Below are 6,071 nucleotides of genomic sequence, written 5' to 3'. Positions count from 1 at the left end.
TGAGGCGATTCCTCACAAGCCACATAACGTCCTTAAAACAGTTCATAAGGCGCCGGGCCAACGGTGTGGGTCCCAGGAAATAATCCATAAAATACCAAATGGTATGAAAGGCAAGTCCTGGGCACACTGTCCTTAAGTTCATGTTCCAGGGCATCCAACAGTGCCTGTGCAGTGGGGCAGTCCCAAAAGATATGCTGAGCAGTCTGCCTTCTGGTGATACAAAATGGGCAGTGAACATATCTGCACAGGTTCCGGGATTGCATGTATGTCCTGAGAGGCAGACCCCCCTGGATAGCCATCCATGCAGCCATCAATGTCTATTAGTCAGCCTCTTAGAGGCCACATTCTCCCAGACGTGTTTGGCCGTAGCCACAGGGAGCCCTGGAACAGACTCCATAACATCTTTAGCTCTGATGAGCTTGTGGATAGTTTCGGGTTTCCACAAGTCTGGTTTAAGTCCCTTCAGATTGTGCTCCCTCACAAATTGTCCAACATCCTGGTAAAACCAAGGTGTAGTCCAGTTGTAAGGGAAGGAGCTGTCCCACTTGTCCCAACCAAGGTTCCTCCAAAGAGGCAGGAGGAAAAAGCGAGACATTGACTTCCCAGATGAGCAAATGGTCTTTTCTAGGAGTGTCCTGCAGATGAAGTTACAAATAAAGCATGGTGGGGATATCGGGGATCCCTTTCCCATCTTTTTGGGGCTCCTTGTACATCACTGACTGCTTCACTCTGTCCATTTTGGAGCCCCAGATGAAGTGAAAGACTGTCCTCATGATGGCAGCAAGAGGTGGCCAAGCTTGGGCCGTGTACTGCAGAACGGGAAGGATCTTGTTGCGCAGCACCAGTGCTTTCCCTTTGATGGTAAGGTCTCTGAGGCTCCACAGTTCAACTTTCTGTCTGACTGTTTGCCAGTCTCTCTTCCCAACAGTTCAGGGCCGCCTCCTCTCCACCAAACCAAACTCCAAGGATTTTTATGAAGTCCGGCTTGATTGTGAAGGGGAATGCAGTGGGGGATGACAGGTGCCACTGACCAAACAGCATCGCCTCTGACTTTCCACAGTTCAGCTTTGCCCCTGAAGCTCGGCCGAAGTTCTCGCAGGTCTGGATGAGTGCTGCCACTGAAATCTGATCAACGCAGAAGACAGTGACGTCGTCCATGTAGAGCGAACACTTGGCCTCTAGACGGTCTGGACCCGGTGCGGTGATGCCTCTTATCTCTGGATTTCGCCTGATGCACATCGCGAAGAGCTCTATACAACAAACATAAAGAAGAGGTGAAAGAGGGCAGCCTTGTCTGACCCCAGACATGACAGAAAAGGGGTCAGTCTTCCAGCCGTTCACCAACACCGAGCTGTAAATGTTGAGGTACATCAGGTTAACATAAGAACAAAACATATCACCCAATCCAAACCTGCACAAAACCTTATGCATAAAATCATGAGAAACACGATCAAAGGCCTTCTCCTGATCAAAACTGACCAGGGCCACGTGTGCATGGCGGTTTTTATTGTATTGGACCGTGTCCCTCAGCAGCGCAAGGCTGTCTGCAATCCTGTGACCAGGAATGCCACAAGTCTGGTCAGGATGAACAATTCGCCCAATGACAACCTTTAGCCTGTTGGCTAGTACCTTGGCCAGGATCTTGTAGTCCACGTTCAGGAGGGAGATGGGCCTTCAATTTTTGAGGTTGCATCTCTCTCCCTTGCGCTTATACAAAATCGTGATCGATCCTTCTCTCAAAATCGGAGGCATTCTGCCCTCCACCACCATCTCCTCATACAGCTCTAGCAGGTCCGGGCCAATGAGGTCCCACAGCGCTACATAGAGCTCCGCTGGGAGACCATCACTGCCCGGGGTCCTGCCCGGCCTAAAGGATATAGCGGCAGAGTGCAGCTCCCCCAACGTGAGGGGGGCGTCCATGGCTGTTCTACTTGTAGGATCAATAGGGTTAGTGATACCTGACAGGAACGATTCAGCTGCATCGTTGTCTGTAGTCTTAAGGGAGTAGAGGTTGCTGTAGTAGTCTGTGACGACTCCCATGATGCCCTCTTTCCCCTTCCTGGGGGTGCCAGTCTCGTCCCGCAGTTCAGTCAGGGGCATGTGACCGGAGTGGAGTTTTCTGAAAAAGAAAGAGTTACATTTCTCACCCTTCTCCAGATTCTCCATCTTGGAGCGGAAGATGATGCGTCTGGACTCCTCCTCGAAGTGCCTTTTCAGGCCACCTCTTGGCCTCCGCCAGATCATCCTTCACATCCCAGCCACAAAGTTGGAGATCCAGCAGGGACTGCAGCTGACGCTGAAGCCTCCTGAAGTTTCTCCTCCTCTCAAACGCCTGTTGTCTGCACTTAGCCTGAAAGAAACTGCGAAACCTGCACTTGACATACTCCCACCAGTTAGACATACAATCAAAATACATTTTGTCATTTTTCCACATTACATAAGCATCCCTCAGCTGAACCAACAGCTTTTCCCTTTGCAGCAGAGCACAGTTCAACTTCCAGGAGCCAGGGCCGGGAAGAAAACCATGACCCAGAACCTCCTCAAAGAGAAGGGCCCTATGGTCAGAAAATAAGCAGGGAAGCATGACATGCCTGTTCTGTCTTAATGCTCTCAAGGTAAACACAAAGTCAATCCAGGAACGCACTGAGCCATCGGGGTGGCTCCAAGTATAGTTTACAGATCCGGCCCCCAGGGATCCCACTGCATCCCGCAAGGATGCTTCGGCTACCATTTCCTGCAGCAACCTGGAAGAAACATCGAGTTTAGCATTGTTGTTAGAACTCCTTCCATCTTCCCCTATAGGACAGTTAAAGTCCCCCAGCCATCACTACCGCCCTGGTGGTTGCGAGCTGGGCCTGCAGGGTCTGGAAAAGCTCCAAACTCTCATTCTTACCCGGGGATGCATACACACAGATAAGCCTGATAGGCTCACCCGCCCAAGAACCATCTACGATAAGCAATCTGCCGCAGACAAACTCCTGAAAGGAATCTAGTGTGAAGAGACTTCCCCTGATAAGAATGGCGACCCCTGCAGACTTACAGTCACCTTCCCCAGACCAATAGGAGGGCCCGTGAGACCACTGCCTACCCAGATGCCTATAGGAGCTAGAAAAAGGCAAAGAACATTCCTGCAACATGTAAACATCACATTTCTGACTATCAAGAAAGGAAAACACAGACTTGTTCCTCTTATCTAACTTACTCCCCTAAAGGGGATTTTTGAGTGAAGATTGCGGTCCGACTGTCTGGATAGAGCAAACTGTAGGACATGGCCCAGGAACAACTAATAGGGACATGTAGGTTAAGAATTTGGTGATCTGTTCCCTACCCGTTTATGACTACAATTTGAATGATAAAATCTATGCATAAAAAAATATTAAAAAGAGAGCTATAACATTGTGCCATTGTACTTATGTGTGTTACTGTGTGTAAAATAGATTGGACCCTCAGTCCAGGATTTATGATTACCACCAAGTACGTGACCAATCACTGCTGGAGAACACGACTAATTGGTATCCATCAAATTTAAAATGTAGGGACAGATTTATATTTGGGATATGGTATGTCATAGATCAACTTTAAATTTTCGTGTAAAAATAATGCTATCAAATATTTGTGTGCTACATGAAAAAAAGCCAGTTTTTAACTTGGGTGCAAAATAATAAACTAGGTGTCAAAGTCAGGTTTAAATAGTCAGAGATCTGATAGGACCGCGGCCAGTTACATCACTGACCGCTGACAGGAAGCAAGGGAGTAGCATCTCATTGCCTAGCAACGGGTCACGCTACAGCGCATGCATCAGGAAACACGAGAACAGCCGGGGAAGCTGCGTCCCTGTTACCTAGCAACAGGGCTTCCCTGGCCGGAAATGACAGGTAGCCATCCATGTTCTGCGAGAGCGATGCAGGGACGGTTTCTGACAGTACCACTGGTGGCTGCCTTATTTCAACACAATCATCATCCTCCTCCTCATTATCTTGTTCAATACATTCGTTTTCAGATTTACAATTATCCCCCTCATCCTCTTTCACATGTGCAAGCTCCAAAGTAGCAGCCTCAACTTATATTTTTAAATTATCATCATTACTACTCATTCTCATATTTCCAAATGGTTGAGAAATTTGGGAAGGAGACTGCTCTATAATTAGTGTCAGAATCTGAAATGTCAGACTCACATATAGCACTCATGGATCCCCTTTGACCCTGCTCAGGTTTCTGTTCTTCAGCCTCAGAGTTCTTTTCATGAATTGATGTGGCTGTTTTGGAGCGGTCAGAAGGTGGTACAAGGGAAGTTACAGAAGATGCATGGCCGTATTGGGCACTCTATTTTTCAATTGGCGTGTAACAGGACCACTACTAGCAAAATGCAGGCATGGTCTGAGGCTTTTCTTGCCACTGCATGTGATGTATGGAATATTAGCTATTTTCAGTTTTTTATAGAAATCACCACATTCATAAGTAACTTTTCCCTTAATGCTTTGTTAAAGTCAAATTCTTAAAATTGTATTAAAGATCAATCTGAACCAATGTATATGTATGATTATGGCAGTATGGTTGGCTAAGTGGTTAGCACTTCTGCCTCAGAGCACTGGGGTCATGAGTTCAATTCCCGACCATGGCCTTATCTGTGTGGCGTTTGTATGTTCTCCCTGTGTTTGCGTGGCTTTCCTCCGGGTTCTCCAAAAAACATACTAATAGGTTAATTGGCTGCTATCAAATTGACCTCAGTCTGTGTGTGTGTATGTTAGGGAATTTAGACTGTAAGCTCCAATGGGGCAGGGACTGATGTGAGTGGGTTCTCTGTACAGCGCTGCAGAATTAATGGTGCTATATAAATAAATGATAATGATGATGATTATGTTGTGTACAATGCGATCATAATTAAATGCACACGTTTGCGATTAGTTGCTATCATTTTGTACACTGTTGCAATCACATCTGAATTATTAATATTATTGTTTCATTGTGTATAAAATCAGACTTTATATAAAGTCTTTATATAATGTACACTTATGTAACTCGTTAATGGTGGGAGCTTGACGGGAAATACTTGCTTAACCAGTATCTGGGGGGTGAACAGTTGGTCACATGCACAGTTACCATGGAGAAAGACCCAAGCTTCAAGAACAAAGAGCTGAAAAGTTGACCTGTAGTGGACAGTGTTATTTGCCTGTCCCTGGCCTTTGACCTATAGGAAAGTGACCAGTGTAACTGTGACTGAAATTCCTGTTTCTATACAATAGATCCACCTGCATCCTCTGGTGCATAAATAACTCAGTTCTGCCCTTTGGCCAGCAGAGCATTCTGAGAGAATGCTCAATGTTGGTACTAGCTGCATTTGCTCACTATATTGGTGGCAATTTTGAAGTTACTTTTATTTGCAAAATAAACCTTTTGCGCTTTGGAACCACAATCTGACATCCACTTATTTACCTTTAACAACTCACATCAAGAGCTGATGTTTTCTTTGAGATTGACAAATGTTTGGATTTTAAACGCCCTTTCTTACACTTTTTTCCCAAGTTACCTTTTTTACTTTTTTAGTACTGCATTGCTCCTGATCCATGATTGACAAGAGGAGTAAAGCTATTTGAAGTTGGATCTACTTGTAGCTGCCACCACACCTGGTGAATGCCCAATGATGTAGGGAAAAGAGGAAATGTTACCTTTCGATGTAGACACTGCTGCACAATATTATTCAAATTTATACAATTTATTTGTTAAAGAAAATGTTTTTGTTTTATTCGGGTTGTGCTGTCAAACATAACACCTTATCTTTTGGCTGTTTACTAGTATAGATGTGATACCGCCTCTCAAACAATTGCATTCACAGTCAAACACTTGGATTTTAAAATTGAGATATACTTTTTTGGGGGGTGTGCTGCTCAAAGTCAAACACAGTCAAGTTACTCTCCTCTAGCTTCGCTAATTTACATTTGAATTGTTGACTTAATAATACTGTTTACATTTCAATTATCAATCCTGTCTATATTATGGTTTAGACCAAATAAATGTTGATAAAGTAACAGTCGAACATACATATCACACTTAGCAGAGGTAGAAACTAGGTA

Source organism: Mixophyes fleayi, chromosome 2 (genome assembly GCF_038048845.1).
Source record: "Mixophyes fleayi isolate aMixFle1 chromosome 2, aMixFle1.hap1, whole genome shotgun sequence".
Lineage (NCBI taxonomy): Eukaryota > Metazoa > Chordata > Amphibia > Anura > Limnodynastidae > Mixophyes > Mixophyes fleayi.
The sequence above is the reverse complement of the archived record's forward strand: the minus strand, read 5'-3'. Positions refer to the sequence as shown.